Genomic DNA, 20,034 nt, shown 5'->3' with positions numbered 1-20,034 from the left:
GCAAATTTATTTTCATGACCAAAACAAACAAAAAAGTACAAACTTAAAGGCAATAAAATGCTTTGCCATGCACAGCCTGATACGACCGCAGATGTATATTGAGCATATAAGGAGTGGACACCAAAAGATCAATGAAGGATAAAAAAATGGAATTCAAATAGTTTGGGGGTGGGGGGTTAAACTTGCTGCAAGTTTTGTTTAACCTACATTGATTTTACATATATCCATATGGGTCAATCAATTTTTACCAAATTAAGTTAAGAGGGGGGATGGGGGGTCAGTAAATAAAACAGTTAAACTATCTGAATTAAGTTTTTTATCCTACATTAAACTTTTGATGTTGTCCCTAAATAACACATTTTTTTTTGTCAGTTGAAATCAAACATATTTTAATTTTGTATCCTTTAAACTTCAATATGGACTAATTTGAAAACAGGTAGCAGGTAGACCGAAATATTTCTATTCAGCAGAAGTCTCTAACTACATATCTCCTTAATTTCATATGATAATAAGTCCTACAAAAATATTGAAAATGTGTACATTTAATTTTTTTTGTAGCTTCTCTCATGTGAAAGCAGTACCTTTTTGGTCACTATTTATGTGTTGCGTCTAAATAAGAATTGTAACACTTCATAGTGACCGAACAGGTTAAACAAATACTTCTGAAGAAACCGAAAAAGAAGACAACTTGAAACAGCACCAGCCATGCCAGTATACATGTATGTATCAATAAAAACTCAGATCAGAATAGCATGGACAATACAGGGGCGGATCCAGCAATTTTTAAAAAGGGGGGTTCCCAACACAGGACAAAGGGGGAGGGGGGGGCCCATTCAAATGCATTGATTGGCCAAAAAAAGGGGGGTTCTGACCCCTGGAACCCCCCCTTCAATTTCAATACAATATGTTAGTTCTATGTCCTTGTGAATATATCTTAAGGAAAGTTATCAATAAATCTGCAGATAATGCAATTTTATCAAGAGTATTGTACATTTTCTGTTATAATTTTCATACAATCAGTGAAACATTTAAACAGCCTAAACTAAATTTTTATTGCTGAAAGTGTCAAACAATGACAAGTGTTTTATTTACCACTCATGTGTTTTTGTGAGAGAAAAAAATCTTGTGCAATATTTGGAATTAAAGGGAAAGAAGATCCTTTTTGCCTCGCACTGGCGCATGTCAATTGTGAATATATACTTACCAAATATATTTTCTTTATCTTGATACTCAGAGACATTATCAAGAAGTACATATCATAGGAAAAATACACAAATTACAGATAAAATATTAAAAACACCCTATTTTAAGTGCATCTCCTGCCAAATCAGTATTTGTTGTATCTATATATATACTAGATAAGTATAATCAATGTAAATAAGGTAATTTTTGGAAGAAAATCCCAAAATAAAAAAATAAAATACCCCCAATAATAATGTACCATAACCCCAAAATCAATTCTAATCTTCCTTTTGTGTATTGAACCTCCTAGTGAAATTTCATGGAGATCCATTATCTTATACTCAAGTTATTGTCTAAAACCAAATATGTCTTCTTGAAAACAACTATGACATGATTAAGCATTACTGGAAAGCAAATTTTTGACATGCTTGTATTTCCCATTTCCATTCTCTATTTTATTTTGCTGTCATATAAGAACTTGAAAAGTAAGCTACATCATGTACATTTATAAACAAAAAGAAATATATGCAAGAAAGGACATAAAACCATATTGGGCCGTAGTTTTTTTATTTTTAGTTTTACGAATCCTCCTACCCTAATTTTTGCCAAATAGGAAAAAAAATAAAATTAAAAATATTGATTTTTATTTTTTTTTCTCCTCCGACCCAGTGTTTTTCATGCAAAAAAAGTTCATAACTGCATGAAAGAATCTAAATTTATGCTCTTGGTGATTTAGTAAGCTGTTGCACATTGATTTTCAATTCAAACTTTGTCAAGAAAAGAAAAAATAGTTGTTACACTAGTAGAAAATCTCCTGGTGAAATAAAAAAAAAAAAATTTGATATTGACGGTTGATATTAAAAAAAAAATCAGCAGCAGCAGTTTTTTTTTCTTTTTTTTTCGTCCTCCTTCCCATTGGTTTTGTCAAAAATGTTCGTAAAACTAAAAATATAATAACTATGGCCTAAAACCGACTCAGATTTTAATAGTACATGATATTTATGTAGAACTCACAAACTTGAGATGATCAGAAATACAAATGGTTTTTATTCGAGTCAGATTTTTATTACCGAAACCCTTCAGCGATATCAATTAAAATTATTTAGTCAAAATTTAACACTAGTATTAAGGTTTATTATAACTGTCAAATTGGCAAATATGACCTTAATAATAATTATCACCTAAAAAATACTGTGTACAAACTGACATATGTGCGGTTTGGGAAGTTTTTATGTTTTTAGATATATAAAAGTTAAATTTATTTTGCATACCTGATAGATAAAATCTTTTTTGGTAAAGATCTGGATTCAAAATATTTTTTTTGTCCTATGCTTGAACAAATTTTTCATTCATCAATTTTGGAATCAGAATATTTTTTCAGGAAAAATAGCATAACCCCTCATGCCTTTTCAAGTTCTATGTTTGTTCCCTAAACATTTTCCATCTGAACTTTCTTTTAGACATAAACAATACCTTAATGTAGCCTTCAACATTCGTTCTGAACATGCATCAAATATTTGCCACTGGATGACAAACAACCATCAATACATATGACATTGTCTTAGTATAAAGCTGGCATTTAAGGTAGCGCCTTCCTCATATTACTTAATGTTTAAATTTCGAACGACGATTATTACCTTGTGTTAGCAATTATAAATAGAAATAATTGTCAATTAAAATAAAAAACAAAACAAAACAAAACAATAACATGCATTTTACTCTCAGGTATATTCATAGCAACGATTCATAAACAAGGTCAACTAATTATTTAAAGTTTGCCTTACCTCCTTGGCTTCTGTGCAATTCACATCAGCTCCCAAATCTAGAATATTTTGTATTTCGTCGACACTCTGATATTTAACAGCACGTAGAAACTTCTGTTAAGACAGAAAACCAAAATAAATGTTAGAGACATGATATATGTGTGTGTTAGATGCAATATATGTGTAGTAAGAACTTATAAGCGACATGATTTAATGGGCTTATTTCTTGAGATACAAGTTCAACTGTTTTATCTATAACTTTTCGATTGTGATTTTGACTATGTATGCGTTTGTATGCATGGTTGGTGATACATGTATTGGGGAGGATGCGTACCCATCATAAACAACCCTTATCGCTTCTTTACGAAATCTTTTTTTGTTTGCTTTTCCTGCTTCCATTATTTTTTAATATATTTTGAAGGCCTCCTTTTAACATATTTTTTAGTAAGAAATGAAAAAAAATATCTATAAAAAGATAAAAACGATGTCGAGCTTAAACAAATAGGTTCATCGTTAATGTATCAAGTCATGCAAAATCAGATGCATACAGGATATTTTTGTAGTTCGTTGTATACTTTGGTTAACCAAATTTTAATGTGATGCATACATCTTTATGGCGTTCAAACGCTTTCGATTGATTAACGAATTTTTTTTGAATTAGGGTCGTTAATATAATCCGTCTATTTTAAACATTTTTCCGCAACATAAAGGAAGACAAACTCTCTTCATCAATCTACCATGTGAAAAGTTGTTAACTAAAAATATAGTTCGTGCGAACGATTTATCACTTTGGTTTGTGTTCAGCTATTCTTAAGATTTAAAAAAATCGTACAGACAAATTATCAGGCTAAACAAATTGCCTACGTCAGTTTCAATCTTGTTTTTGTTTTAAATCAAACACGACTAATTTAAAGAGAGTTTCGGATATAGGTTGTTCATTGTTACTTCTTTGGTTGTTGAGGGTTCAACATATTTATTTATTCTTCGTCCTAGGTTTAGTCAAAACAATGTTACAACTGCAAATTTATGGTATGGTTTTCGAAATCCTGCTTCTGTTATGACATTATTTCTTACACTGTGTTAACCACTGAAGATCAAACGGCCAATAAGGCTATATTAGAATAGCTTTCGTTAGTGATATACTAGTAATATCTATCCTGTCCAGCTTTCGCGGGTTGTAACAAGTATATCTAGAAATATAGACAGTGCACATTGTAGATTAAGTTTCTTTGTCAATATTTGAAATGTAATATGTCTTATAATGAAATTGGTACGGTGTGTAAACAATCTTTTGAATATTTAAAACATCATCTATACTATGGAAAATGATTCTCCAATGTCTTTGTTTAGATGCTACATGTAAGTGTGGGACGCAATTCATCAATTGATTAATAAACAAAGAAAAGCAATTTTTAGACGAGTACAAAAAAATTATTTTTCGATCTATCATCGATAAAAGCTTTAACCTACGACAGTTACTAAATAGACAAGAATATATATTAAGACATTAAGTATCAGTTGTCAAAAGCTTAACTTATAAGATCAATACAAAACAGAACAACATTTAACGAAAACACAGACAGTATTCATGCATCCCCATTACCCCCTTCCCCCCCCCAAAAAAAAATTATCTGAGAATACTCGCAAATACTATTTCATAGAATTCTTTTTAATCCTTTTATACACAAAATTGTCTTGCATGAATAATATATGCAAATTTAACATTTATGTCACAATTAACGTGCTGATTAAATATGAGCACGGTGACCTTATATATATTTTTTGAAATATGCGAAATACAGAGTGATGCAGTCCTAACCTGTACAGCAATTCAACTTGATAACCAGTCACTTGGACCAGTAAAAGTTAACCTGTGACTGGATTTTGGACAATTCTGTTCAACGTATTGATACGTAACAAAATTCCAATAGTTTTGATACCGCAGGCTGACTTGTACATCAATATTATTTGACCGCAGCAACCTAAACTGACCAAATTTGCACTTATTTTGAAAATCTATGTAGCTGCATAGCAAATCAGTAATATTTTTATATCAGGAATAATGTATAATAAAAATGACAGCAATATTGGAACACAATTACAACAAACAAAACATAAATTTAAAGGGCCCGCATGTCCTCTTTTGATTCAACATATTGTCTTGCAACAAAGTTTCAGTAGTTTTGATACCTCAGACTGACACCTATAAAACAATTATTTTACAGCATCACCCAAATGAAAGCAATTATATTGGAAAAATATGAATGAGAAATTGTGTCCGCCTTTATTTAGAGTGTCAGCATTTCATCTCGGTATTCATAATATTGAACTGTCACTAACGTAGTAGTTCAAGATGTTGTGTATAACATACGTACATGTATTTGACCGCATCATGATATCCAAGTACCAATACTGACATGACTGAATTTTTTTATAATCAAAAGGATATGAGACTCTTTTGTGGAAATACTATACTGTTGATATATAATGTCGTTTGATTAACTTTGTTTGTAGCTAAACTTTAAGTGGCAACTATTTCATTCATGTGCACAACACTTATATTTTTCGGACTTTTTTATAATCGACAAATACAAATCTGACGAAGTTTACGAGATTGTTTATATTTATAAATCACCTCATGAATCCGGAGACTGTACCATTTTCGTTAGAATTTTTTTTTCTCGAAAACGGAATCGTAAATCCAATACAAACAAGGTGAATTACGAAGAAATACACATGTATTTCTGTCATAAATAATGATAATTGTACTTATCATGCAGTCACACAAATATGTTTCAATTATAATCGGGTCAATAGTTAAAATTATTACTACAAACATTGTCCATCGGACAACCTATGAATGTTTAAGGCTAACATCAAAATGTATTTATACCACAAATAATTCTTGAATCTTTGCGTTGGCAAATGTTTAGTCGTTCCTGACTTTGTGTATGGTTCAACTAGGTCAAAAAGGCTAAATATATAAATTTTGCTACTTGATAAATACTTTTCCTTGTCGGGTTGTAACACAGTGCATGAGTGTTGAGTACATTGGACATTGATTAACTATGTTTGTCATTTAGGATCATGAAGTCAATAGAAGATAATGTTAACAGTGTTTAATTGACGATGTTTTAACTTTTGGTTGACATTACCTTGTTTAAATCTTCCTTTTCCGTCATTGAATACCTGCAAAAAAGAGCTCATCAACAATAAAAGGCTTATAAATGTGTACGTCAAGCGCACTTTTCATTTTCAACAGATTAATCGGTGACGCCCGAATTTTACCAGTTGAAATGTCAAATATGGTATAAAAATAATGAGCAAGGAGAGTAAAAAAAAAAGTTCAAATGCAGCTTAATTTATTTACTGGTGGGGTTGGAAGTCGTACGTGTAAATAGAAAATTTCTAAATATTCATCAATCTGGGATAGTTTCTCATCTGACTGTGACTGTTCATTATTTTCAAAATTGAATATGGTGTTCTCTGTCAAATTTGAGAAAACTGACATCGCATATCTCGTGTCTGAAAACCCTTTTTCTTCCTCCATCAGCCATAGATTGTATTATGTATTGCCTAACAGCATTTTGTTCCATGAAGTGGTCTGTTATTTTATGAGATGCCCCTTTATAATCTACTCTGAGTCCAATTTTCAACGGCGATACTGTGTATCTATTCATTTTGACAGCAGACGATGAGTCATCAAACATATGCTTTTACATGGGAGGTTTGCTAAATGGACGGAACAGCCATAACAACGATACCGGTTGCAGCCATTTGCAGGCATTTTCATATTAAATAAGGTTTCAAAAACTACTAGAGGGCAGTTATATAATGGTTTATGTCAATAACTTATAGATTTTATGTAAGCAGATAAAATATATGAACTTTATAAAGACAAAAATGAAAACAACGAGAATGTAAATAGTCAGTTTATGCGCATGTGTCAAACATGTTTTTTGTGCTGATTAGTACACATCTTTGTTTACAAAGCGTAATAGGGACGTCATTTTAGAATAATTATTTCAATTAGTCTTTTAGTTTGGAAGGGGGAATACTTTTTGTACTTGTGAAAATTGTAGAAAAGTAAAATGATTAGACACTATTGCTAGATGAAAAAGTCTTAGATTGTATGCACTCTAACAGATCTTTGAATTTTTTAATATTTTTTATAAACTGACTAATGGTACTTTTCTCTATATAAATTGTATATGTATACAAATGTTAAGAAAAAATCAAAGGTGAACAAAAATTGCTATATCTGTAGGGATCCACATTAAGGTAAATGGGGTGTCTAAATTATAATCCATAGAATGTTTATTATTAAATTGTTTGCCAAAATGTAGTTTATATCATGCTTTTTAGAAAAAATAATAATAAAAAGAATGGGTCATTGGGCTTATTTTCATGCTACAGGTTGTTCAAAATTAACAGATTCTGTATAGATTATGCATGGAAAACCAATTTTTTGCCATAAAACTTAAACTGCATCATTGAATTTATAGATAAAATATGAGACGATAGCTTTAATAGTATTCTTTAAGATAAGAAAAAAAATATGAGGTCACCGGACCCGTTTTCTTGCTAAATAATAAAATAGATTAATTCCTAACAAGTCTATTGGAAAAGTACATTTATCTAAATTATCTGCCCTAACATTTTAGTTGCCTCCTCTTATGTGAAAAAATTTAATCAAACTAATGTATCTGTTCTTTTACAAAATACAACCATAAATATGATTAAACATTCCATTTTCTATATTGAAATACAAATTCTTATACATGAATTACCTACATCTATTAAAATGTGCACATTCTATCAAAGATCTAGACCGATTTTTCTGGTATTTCAAAATCCAAGATGGAGGAAGACACCTTATCGACTTTAAGTTACAAAATAGAGGAAATAGTGTTATGTCATATCAAGAGTTATTAAAAACTCTTACCATATTCTTGAACTAACTACACAATATACATGTGCAAATATTCAGCACGACATGCATATGATTTATAAAACAACAATAAACGTATGGCAAACCAAAATTAGGGTCAGCAATACTATAACAGTTCCCTTGCTTATGACACTCATAAAGAACATTATACTTGGTAAACACATTTGTAAATGATATACGGTCATGATAAAGAAATATAACAACAGAACAAAAGAATAAATAGAAACAAAAGAGGCAAAGAGTATATCAAGTAATACTCACAGTTAGTCCAAACTCATAGACATAAAATGGTAATCCACAATAGTTTCTGTTTCAACACATTCAATATATGTGGAAATCCACATAATTTTGTTCTAATTTTAGCCAATGTTCAGTTGTTGTCTTTCCTTGCTTATACGTTTGATCCTAGTGAAACTTATTTTGTAAGCTATTTACTACGATGACCTATTATATATTTTCTATCGTTTCCTCTGTATGTTATCATGAACATATGAGAGCAAGAACTTTCTACATGATTAATGCGAAACAAAAAGAAAAACTAAAAGTATTTCTTTTTCAATATAAATATAGCCCATAGTTTGTACTATTCAATAAATCATTTGTAAAAGATCGAATGACGATAGCAGGTATTCAAAATGTTCACAATATAATCTTATTGAACTATATGTATATGATTGACAATTGGTATTTCAACATGCAGATATGAAAGTATAGCTTACAATCAAGATATAAAGACATATCATTTCTATATGTAAACATGTATTGTTATTCTATCATCCATGATATCATGAGATAGTAGAATCATTCGGTACCGATTTATAGTATAAAACAAATATGTGTTGTTTTGTTAAGTCGCAATTTGAATTTTAAATGGCTGACCTTGAGATATTGGTACACGCAAACTAAAGTAAATATATATTAAACTGTAATCGATATTGGTGTATTTGATTTATATTAATCTAATAGTACAAATAAAACAATTAGAATGTCCTTGGAGATATCGTAAACGTTTTTGCTTGTTTTTTGACATTTATAGACAATATAAAAATAAATAATTAAATGATAAAGAACTTTAAAGATCGGTTTCACGCTGACAAACATTTCACATGAAAACAATAGAAAACAATTACCGATATAAGAGAACTAGTAGTTATAGATACCGAGTTCAAAGCCAATTACCATAATAAAAATAATCCTGTTTGATAATATATTAAGAAATTATAAATTGGGCACATAAAATAAACTAAGTACAGAAACATGATTTATTTGTTGGTTGAAATGTTTGCTTTTAATAATATATCACTTTAAGAAATGCGAGTATTACATCATTTAAATTAGTGTTCTATATAAAAAAAAATCACTTTAGTGTTTCTTATTTTGTGACACTATGCAGAGTTAAGTGCTCTCCAATAATTTGTTAGTTGTATCATTTTTGTATTAAAACATGAATATTTCATTTTAACGGAAAGATATCGGTCAATAACGAATCAGGTTTTTCTTTCGCTTTAAATATTTTTCATGTTTTGCCATTCAAATCATGTCATAGCTAACAACATACACCAAATTATATGAGTTTTGTAAATGTTTGAAAGCGGTTCGGCTAATGTACTTAAATTATTTGTGTGTTTGTTAATTGTGATATAAAAACACATAGACAAATCTATCAATTGTAATCTTGAGGACCTTGAGACTCATTTCTGTCCGATTAACTGACCTAGCAAGTATATAAATATGCCTTGGATTAAAATTTCAAACTGGCAAATTTTTACATATTTCATGCTGTCTTCTCTTGCACTATGATAGTTTCAAATGTGCAAACATGGGTAAACCCAGTCAATCCATGACATTAAAACTATAAAAAGGCGACTGATATCGGAAATTTGCTTGAATAGTTCATCTTGCAGATTGATTATTATTCTATCAAGGATAGAATATATACTAAATTGAAAAAAAATATGCTGAACTGGACGCAGCTTGATACGACAGTTATGGTCGCACCCTGTACAATCAGTAGATTGAGGACATGTATGAACACACTATTTAAGATTAAATCAGCTCTGAATTGGAATTGTGATTGCATATTTGACACAACAAAGGTTTGTAACTCAAACTGAATGTAGTCAAAGAGCTTAACTATTTTAAATTTGAACTTAACCTATCATAAAATTGAATAACATGGTAAAAATAAGCATAATGAACACTAAGAATTCATTTTGGTGATTAAATCAAACAAAAAGTCATTTTGCGACCCTTTGGACCAATTTGATAACGGAGCCAAAATTGCCAACATCTAAAACACACTTAAATTCCTCATTTCTTGGAACCCATTATAGGTTGCACTTTGTAATTACAGCTGTTTCTTTTGGGGAGATCTTGAATATTCATAGAGAATTAATTTTGTTTACATTTTGTTTTGGTTCCCGGTTATGCTCTCTGTGTTCCATCTCACAGAGACATAACTTGGGAATGTTACCAGGAAATCTACATGTTCATATTGTTTCCATTGAAAAATGTGGTAACCTTTCATTCGAGGTAGGGGTAGTTAAGAAAATTAGTGTTAGTTTAAACTCTGAGAAGTTCAGGGCATATAAACGTTAAAAATATGCCGCACAGCCCTATATTTTGACATTTGAAAAAAATTGTGGTGCATATGAACTTTCAATTCTAGAAAAAAGATTTTTTTACAAGCTTCGTAGTAAAAGTGGTACAGTTTTAGCCGTAAAAGGAGTTCCTATGGGAAATTATTTTGTCAATACTTACAGAAATCAAACCTATAGGCGAGTAACATTTTTTTCAAAAAGCCTCTTACCTCTTAGTTAAGGTCTTTAACGCACCCACATAACACATGGCTGTATCATATATCATATATCATTCAGGCTAAAATTCAACAATTAACATTCAAACTATTTGTGACATTTACACAAAAAAAGCAATTTTCTATGTCTTGTGCGATGATTTGTTTTCTAAAATTCATATGAACCATGTAACATGTATACAACAAAACAATACTTCCAATCAATAACTAAATTTAAAGTTTAGTTGCGCAATATTTCCCATCAATTGCAATTCTGAACAAATCCTACAAAAATGAGAGAAAATCTTTTGAAGCAAATTATATCCTGAGAAATCAATTTCTGAACGCTTTAAAATCAAATAAATGTTTTGTTTGATAGTCAAAGAATTTCATAATATTAAGATTCCATTGATATAGTTTGTTCATGGAAAATCCTTCTATTGAAGCGTTGCAACTGCCCGAACAACTGCCATCTGCGAAAAGCGATAAATTTGATAAAATGATATTAATAAGAGTGAAGACAATAATTTTCCATAATAAAAAAAGGTTACTGTATCTAAAGTTTAAAAAGAAATTAACGGCCTAGTTGAGGGCAAATTCTATGGTTTTGTTTCGAAGTCAAACTTATTTGCCTTTTGAATTCATGATGAAATGCGTACATGACTTTGCAACTAAATCGGTATCAACCTTGAAATAAGTAACCAGCGTTGCGTAACACCGAGTTGTAATTTGCTAGATATAAACGAACAAGATATAATGCTGCTGCTTTTTGTTTTGCTTAAAAAGTGTTATGAATTTAGTGTGATATCCATTTGCACTGAGCTGGTACACTTTTGTTAAAAGGTCAGGTGTAGCCCACATCCGGGTGCGCGATTTTATCGCTGTGTTGAAGACCCATTGGAGGCCTTTTTCTGTTTTGCTGTTTTCTGCATTTTGGTTTGGTTGTTGTCTCATTTCCATTATCAGTTTCAGACATATTAAATGGGTTAATAAGTTCAATCTTATTTTTATTCGAAAGAAAGCAACTTTAGTGTTTTTAATATACGCCTTTAAAACATAGATGAAGGTTATTATTTATGTCATGACATTATCAGAAGAAGATTATGAAATAAATGACATCATAAGATCTTTGATAGTTTTGAGTTGTGTTCGTTTTTATACTTGGTGCTGTTTTTGTGACTGTTGTTCTTAAATTAGACTATTATTTTATCTATGTTTCTCTGATTTATGGTTAGAGACTATTCCCTTGGTATCATTTTACTTTGATGATTCTCATTTGCAGGACAAAAAATCGGCAAAAAAAACCCCCAGCATTACAGTAAAGTAAAGCGGACAAACACAATAAGACAAATATTCTCGAAAACAAGTGAATTTATCACGTGGAAATATAGTCAATCTGTAGCTATGTCACATTCAACCACAATTGATTATAACTTGTATTATATAAAGAAAGACAAAATATGTCAAAGGAACATTAAACTCATAAGTTAAAAACAAACTGACAAAACCGGGGCAAAACACGAATTAACGACTATGAGACAAGCAACAGTAAACAAAACACATTAAAATATAAAACTAAATACTGAACAACACAGACCCAACTAAAGCTAAGGATAAAATCAAGGGGACTAGAATAGTATCAGGCACCCATAGTATGATTTGTGTTATGTCTAACCATGATACCAGTACAGTTCATATTCGATCAGAGAGGACAGGATTGTGGTAACGCCGATTTCAACATGGCTGTCGTGATCTGTGCATCAGATATCCAATAACGGTCATTCAACTTGTAATAGCGTCCTTAAAAATTGCAAAGGGATAATTTAAATATTCGTGAGCACCAACCCATTGTCAAGGAAAATATAACAGATTATTTATGCTCTGGAATATTGTATAAACTGGAAGATATATACAGTGTACTCGATATTTAGGTGCTTCTAGAAACTGCTTATAGAAATGAAAGGTTCACAATTGGGAAACTGAAATCATCTCTTTTGTCGTTAACTTATGTATCAACCGCCACACATGGTCAATTCAGATGTAAGTTAAAAAATATGGTAGACTTAACTGTTTCTGTTGTGTCTGTTTTCCAATTTTGAAACGTTACATGCGTTCAACATATTCAACACTTTAAATTATTCAGTGAGAGGACATCATGAACATAGCGGAAAGTGAAGATATTCTTCAAAAGTACCAGGATTATAATTTAGTACGTCAGACGCGCGTTTCAACAGTGACGCTCAGATAAAAATACATTTAGTTATAAAGCTAAACAAGTACAAAGTTGACGAGAATGACATCGTGTGAGTAAAAGAAAGGTGTAATAAGCTATTAATGATGGCTAGTCGTAAATGGAGTTACTACGAATTATGATTTTATTCAATAACATTATTCTTTTTCCATGAATTTATGCATTTAAGGTGGTATGGGTGTCTTTCGCAATCTTGGATAATAAAAAAAAAAAGAATCTAAGCTCAAGATTTACAATCTAGTTAGCAAAATTGAATGCAGGAATGCAGATAACCTTTATGTGAATTTGCATTTTAAAGAATAATTCATAAGATTAAAACTTATAAATCTTAATATTCTTACAAGATTATTCTTAGCTGTATTTTTTAATGTTTCTAAGTTTGTGTTTTAAGGGAAGGTAATTCTGAAATAAAGGAATTAACATGGAATTTTTGCTATTTTGTATTTTTGTCATAAAAAAACGCACGGTGACCCTCTGTTTTCTTTTGATATTCTTATCGCATTTTCTAAAAGCTATCTTATTGCATTTTCTTTTTCAATTCTATCATTTTGTTAAGCTTCTAATCACATTATAGTGTTTTACCTGTATAAACCATACAAAATGTGTCACTTTGGCACGATCTGTAGCTTGGGAAAATGCGCGATGACCTATCATTTTATTATATTTTGAAACATATATTTATATATACTACGTTTTGGTTAAGTATGAACATGTTCTATCATTTTTACGTTAGACTCCCATACCACCTTAAACAATGAATAATGTAATATTTTAAGCAAAGACAACAAGTTTTATAATTTGTATACTGGTAAATGAATTCTTACAGGTTTTAATTTTTCCTTAATTTATTTCGTATTTTCTCTGTCTATATAGTTTTGTTAATGGTTTACATTATTTAGATAAAACGGCTTTTCTATACTTTATTATTTATAATGAATAAATCAAACAGTAAGAAAAGTCGAATGTTGCTTATTTCAGTCTGGCAGTTACAATGCACAATAAAAGCCAACATTTCCACCAATAGGATGATGCTCACTGATTATTATTACTTTAAATGTTGTCACATCCTTGAATATTTAGTACTTTAAATGTTATATTGACCACATATAATATTTAAAATTAGAAAAGTGCTGAAAAGCTGTGTTTCTGCAGATAGCGGTATTTTGGGCAATTGTATGAGTTGTTATGATTTGCTGTTTGGTAGGAAATAAGCATTAGTAAAGGAAATTGATAATGTCAAAAAACTAAATTACCCCTTACTACAGGGTTTAATTCAGTTTTAAGTGATTAGTATTTGCATAAGAAACCAACTTTTATTAGACTTTCCGAAAACATGTGCTGTCTATAAAAAAAAAGTTTCAAATATTTAAAAGTGCGTTTGACAAGTGACTGTTAGTCTCTCTGCAAAAAGTTCAAATACTTTGCATACATGATTATATTACATAGAATTCAGAATATACAATTAAGATGACATCTTAAAAAATATGCACTTAATTATCCTTGATCCTTGATCTTGTTTTGACGGTCATTGCACCCAACACTGTTTTTACTACCGGGGACAACAAATAGTGTAGATGTTGATTTTTGGAATGATAAACAATTTAGCTGTGTGTTTCATTTTATTGTTAAAGTCACTCCACTTATATATTCAATTTTAGTTCAAGTCAAACAAAATTTAACTTTGCAGCGCATTTTCAACCATAACTGAAAATTATGCACAAAAAATAAATTCAATGTTAAGATTCAGCTTATCACAAAATCCCAATTTTGTGTGTTTGTTAAGATCAATGAAACTTAAATTTTGGAAACATTTGACCTTGATGTGGACTAGTTTGAAAACCCGATTAAATTCTCACAAAATCACTAAATTAAAACACACCAACAACGAAGGTCATCAATTAATTAAGTTTTGATGAAATCTAGTGATAAAATAAAAAAATCATACACTTATAATCAAGTGATTGTCCATGAACCAGATAAATGATTGTTTATCCGAATTTTTTTAATCCCCAACACCAAATCAGCTTTTATAATTGCCCTCTGCCTTGCCATTTTGTGGCGTTGGGTCTTGTGCTGAAATTAGAAACCCATACCTTAATACTAAAGCTAATAATTGTAACCTAGAAACAATATGTTTTCTGCCCGTTTCGACTAATAAGTAGTAAACAGTATAGGCAATGACCCTCCAACAACTCGAAAATTCCTTTCGAGGTATGGAACATTGTGGTAATATATCAGATAAATTTAAACTCTTATACACCTTTATTGATAAAAACTGGACGATAACCCTAAAATAAAACTCAACCTTCCTAATGTGGTATGGAATTTTGTGCTAAAGTTAATACCATTGAACCTTAACAAATGTTTTGTTAGGCTTATTGGGGCTTTTATTCCTCAATACCTATGACAATAACTTCCTAATTTAATCCCAAACTAATAATCCATCCAAACCCTCTTTTGTGGTATGAAACCTTGAGCTTAAACTATTATACATCCATACACTCATACTTAAGTTATTGACTGCGATCCAACTTATTTTCCATAATCTGTTAATCTAACATTTTTTTTTGGTCCATTAAAACCGCTGGAAAATAGCTCTTATATGTGAAATTACGAGCTACCGCTCACTGATGATATCCCCTGCTGCAAATCAAAAATTTCAATAAAGTAAAAATATGCACTAAATGTTCGGTAAACAGGAAGTGTTTGGGTGATGCAGCTGAAAACTCATCACACTGTATAGCTGACTAATATTAATCCTGAGAAAAAATGTCGGAAATACTTGTTATGTATTTCCTTAGAAAAATATGATAAAAACTTGAATGTCATGTGTAAAATTATGTAAGTGGTCGGTTAACATGAAGTTGTTTTTAAATGCACACGTTATAGCTGACTATCTAACTCATATAACCCTTGAAGTTTTTGAGAAAAATAGGACGAAAATTTTCAACCTGAATGTCATCTTTAAAAAAGTATGAAGTTATTGAGTGATGAATCTGTAAATACACTTATCATTGATACCAGGATTCAATTTTGTATTTAGGCCAGTCACGCGTTGCGTCTAGAAAAGACTCATCAGTGACGCTCTTACCCAAACAGTTAAAAAGGCCAAATAAATTACGAAGTTGGTGAGCTTTGAGGACCAAAATTCCTAAATGTTTTGCCAAATACAGTTAAGGCAGAAACGCAAGATATGGTATAACTGACTCATATAAACCCCGAAATGATATTTCAGACATTCTTGTAATGTAGTTCTTCAGAAAGATTTGATGAACGTTTTCAACTTGCATTGAATGTCAAATGTAAAACGATGTAAGATTTCGGTAGACAGGAAGTTGTTAAGTGATGAATCTGAAATCGCAACAAATGGTATATCGAAAACTCTTGATAATGAATCTAGTTCTTTAGAACAATTTGACGAAAATATCAACTAGCATTGGATGTCATATGTAAAATGATGTCGGCTAGCTTGCTGCTTGTATATTTTCTGAGCGACCGATTTCATCTGAGATAAATGCACGGGAAAATATTCATGGGACGGACGGACGGACTGACATATTGAGGGTTGGACGGACATACAGACAAATATAAGACAGTGGGGATATAAAAACCACCTTAACTACCAATTAATGGTATATAATATTGTTCTAAAATTTCATAGAGATTAATTTATTTACACTAAAATTAATATCTTAGAACTACCATGTCTTGAGACGCAGACAAAAACATAACATAATACAAACGCACTCAAATGTATGGTCGTATACAAAGAAATATGCTCTTTGATTTAAGTCTATCAAGTCGTTATTGGTAAATCTGTTATCAATAATATCCATAATATTTTACATTGGTTGTGTGACTCCTTTTGTTAACTTTTAAACACTAAATTATGACATGAGATAGTTTTAAATATAATAAAACAAAATCAATATGAAAACAAATTGACAGTTGTGGTAATGTTGAATAATTTGAAGATTTTATCCTGCTGACCAATTCTGCAGTTTGTAGTTTCTCTTTATTTGTTATTAGTTAAACTAATCAAAACCGGTACTACCAAACAATAAAATCTAATGTTGAAAAATCTAGATTAAAAACTTTTTTTTTCGGAAATTTATTGAACAATTTTATCCTGCAGATTTACTCAAAAGTCTTGGTTTGTTGAATTTCGATTCTTGTTAAAGGTTTTCTCGTCTTGGAATGTTTTATATGAGCATTACCAATGACGAACTAATTAGGGGAAAATCATATTACAAGTGCAATTATTATTCATCAGTCTTCTATATAAAATAAATACACCATATATTCGTAATCTTTTATATTGCAAGGGTTGAACTATTTGACTAGTCAATAGTTTTTAACTATTTGACCTCGATGAAAATATTGACCGCAAGCGTCATGGCATTGCAATGAATTTCAAATGCAGCTACCGGATTGATAATTTTGAGAACAACACGGGAGGTATGACGTCATGTGTTAACGATTATATCAAGGGTTGACGTCGGTGCGGGTGTAGTCTTAGCATTCAGAAAAACAAAAGTGGAACAGTGTGGTTGTGTTTCTGCTTTTCAAACAACGATAAACGATAAGTGAGTTTACCTCGGCTCTTTCAGTATAATAAATCACTAACTGACTGGAAATCCATGTAATAGTAAGTTTAATTACTTTACTCAACAAATTATTTTCATTTTCCTGTTTATTTGTTTTTCAAAGTTGATGCTTTTCTGAAATTTTTTAACATTTCATAGCTTTTGTATACTTTTACTTTAATTGGTCATCCCTAATTTTTTCAACTTTATATTTACATTGTATCATAGTTTCAATTTATTCCTTCATTGTGTGTTAATTTGTGTATTATTTTTGATGGTGTTAATCTATTTTAATTGATATGTGTATGTGTCTTTCTATTCTGTGATGTTACACTGTTTTTTCAGATATGGCCGAAGGTTTGGTTCCATTGAAACGTATAATTTTGCTGCAATTATCTGCACCTGTCCTTAGTCAGGAATGTGATGTTCAGCCGTTGTCGAATGTGTATGTGGTTTGTAAGTGTTTCTGGTTTCTCGTTTGTATATAGATTAAACCGTTGGTTTTCCCATTTGAATAGTTTTGCAGTAGTATTTTGTAGGGCCCTTTATAGACTGTTGTTCGGTGTGAGCCAAGGCTCCGCGTTGAAGACCGTACATTGACCTATAATGGTTTACTTTTTTAAATTGTGACTTGGATAGAGATTTGTCTCATTCGCACTCATACCATAGATACAGTTAAATCAGCCTCATATCTTGTTTTACATCTTTAAATTGAATTGAGATGGTCGGTTGAAAACAAAACATTACGAAAAAAGATATGATTTTAGATTCCTTATTGTGAACTTTGAATTACATGTAGAAACATTCCAGCAGCACATGCATACGGAGTATATATCTCCCAACTGTAACGATAATCCCGGGTTTGTATGTCCTATCATGATTTCTTAAATAGAGGGTTGCTGCTGACAAGGAAGCTATTAAACCAATAGTTCCAAATTTGGTTAGATTGTTCTTGAAAAAACACAGTTGTGTGTATAAAAAAATCTACGAGATAGATTAATGAAATAAATTGTGAGAAGATATGTTTTATTTCATGTTGTAAAAAAATGACCAAAAAAAATGGTGTCACCAACTTGTTTTCTTGCTACTAGTAAAAATTCAAAAAATCCCTATCAGTCCAGTATAATTTGTTTACTAAAAGAGTTATCTCCCCTTATATGGCTCATTTCAAAAATCATTCTAAAAGCAAAACGTCTTAATGTTGCACATCGTTAATGTTTTAATGTTGCATGTCGTTAACTTCCTCATGTTTCACGTTTTTAACATCTAAATGTTGCACGTCGTAAACGTCTTAAGTTAGATTATAAGTATAGACTTTTTGATACAAAATTTTCTTATAACTTGCCAAAATGAAAATTTAACTATTTTGTTTTCAAAAATATAATAAAAAGTATGGGTCACCGTGCTATTTTTAAGCTATGAGTGGTTGAAAATTACCTACATTTGTTATATAAATAAACAGTCTAACTATTAAATTGCAAATCTGTCTCCAAATTTGAATATTTGGATAAATAACTAGACCGATTTTGTACTGTATTATGTAAGATGGCGGTATACCATGAATCTACCTTAATGTCTCACGTCGTTACCGTCTTACTAATGCACGTCTTTAGATTAAAATAAATTAAAAAAAGACCAATACACGTCTTTAGAGTCATACGATAAAGTTACAGGGGGGTGTGATGACGTTGCTAACGTAAAGTGTTATTTTCACGCCGTCAAACAGTGACATATCGGGAAAAGATGCATTTTGTGACTGATTTTTATCATTTAAACTGATTTAACGTTTTAACGAGTTCATGGACCGCTCTTTTTTTTTAAATGACATTCGGTTTGATTTCGTACTTGTACCAGTTTTCATGAAAAAGTCATTTTTTACAGAAATTATACATACCTTTATTTGTTTTAAAAGATAAACACAAGCTGTTTTTTCAAACTATTTGTAAATTCTGTTTTATATAAATATCATTTAAATTTGTGTATTTTTTTTTTCATATACCTCATATCTATTAAATGTTAATGAATGAAAATACCCACATAAATGTTTTGCTTTATATTTATCAAATCTTAAAAAAAAATCCACTATTACCGTTTTGAAGAATACTGGCACACATAAACTTCTTCTGCAATCAAACAAAATAGCATTAAAAAAAGAGGGGTCCATGAACTCGTTTTCAAGTTCAATAGGTTTGAATGATAAAAATCAATCGAAAACAGAATCTTTTCCCGATAAACATAGTTTGACGTCGAGAAAAATAAAAATTAGAAACGTCATTACCTCCCCTGTAACTGTATCGTATGCCCTTAATGTTGCACGTCGTTATTGCCTTAATGTTGTAAGCCGCTAACGTCTTTTTGTTACACGTCGAAATGATGCCAGAAACTGCATGTGACCCCTATTTTCTGTATTTAGCCATGGCGGCAATAGTTGTTGATGGTTCAATTATTTAGACATAGTTCATAAACTAGATTCCTAAAGGAACATTCATTTGAAGTTAAGAAGTATT

Source organism: Mytilus trossulus, chromosome 13, assembly GCF_036588685.1.
Source record: "Mytilus trossulus isolate FHL-02 chromosome 13, PNRI_Mtr1.1.1.hap1, whole genome shotgun sequence".
NCBI classification, from domain to species: domain Eukaryota; kingdom Metazoa; phylum Mollusca; class Bivalvia; order Mytilida; family Mytilidae; genus Mytilus; species Mytilus trossulus.
The sequence above is the reverse complement of the archived record's forward strand: the minus strand, read 5'-3'. Positions refer to the sequence as shown.